This window comes from Mandrillus leucophaeus, unplaced genomic scaffold, assembly GCF_000951045.1.
Source record: "Mandrillus leucophaeus isolate KB7577 unplaced genomic scaffold, Mleu.le_1.0 Scaffold790, whole genome shotgun sequence".
Lineage (NCBI taxonomy): Eukaryota > Metazoa > Chordata > Mammalia > Primates > Cercopithecidae > Mandrillus > Mandrillus leucophaeus.
Window position 1 is genome coordinate 1,027,894 of NW_012108586.1, and position 212 is coordinate 1,028,105.

A 212-nucleotide genomic window follows, 5' to 3' on the forward strand; every position below is an offset into this window, starting at 1 on the left:
TGTACTTCTGATCATTGGCTAAAAGATAAATAAAAAAACTTATGTCCAAACAAAACTTGTACATGAATGTTTATAGTGACTTTATTTTGAATAAAGACTGGAGTCAGCCCCGAAGTCCTTCAATAGGTGAATAAACACACTAGGATATAATCATACCATGGAATACTAATCAGCAATAAAAAGATACAAACTTGATATTTGTAACCATTTGA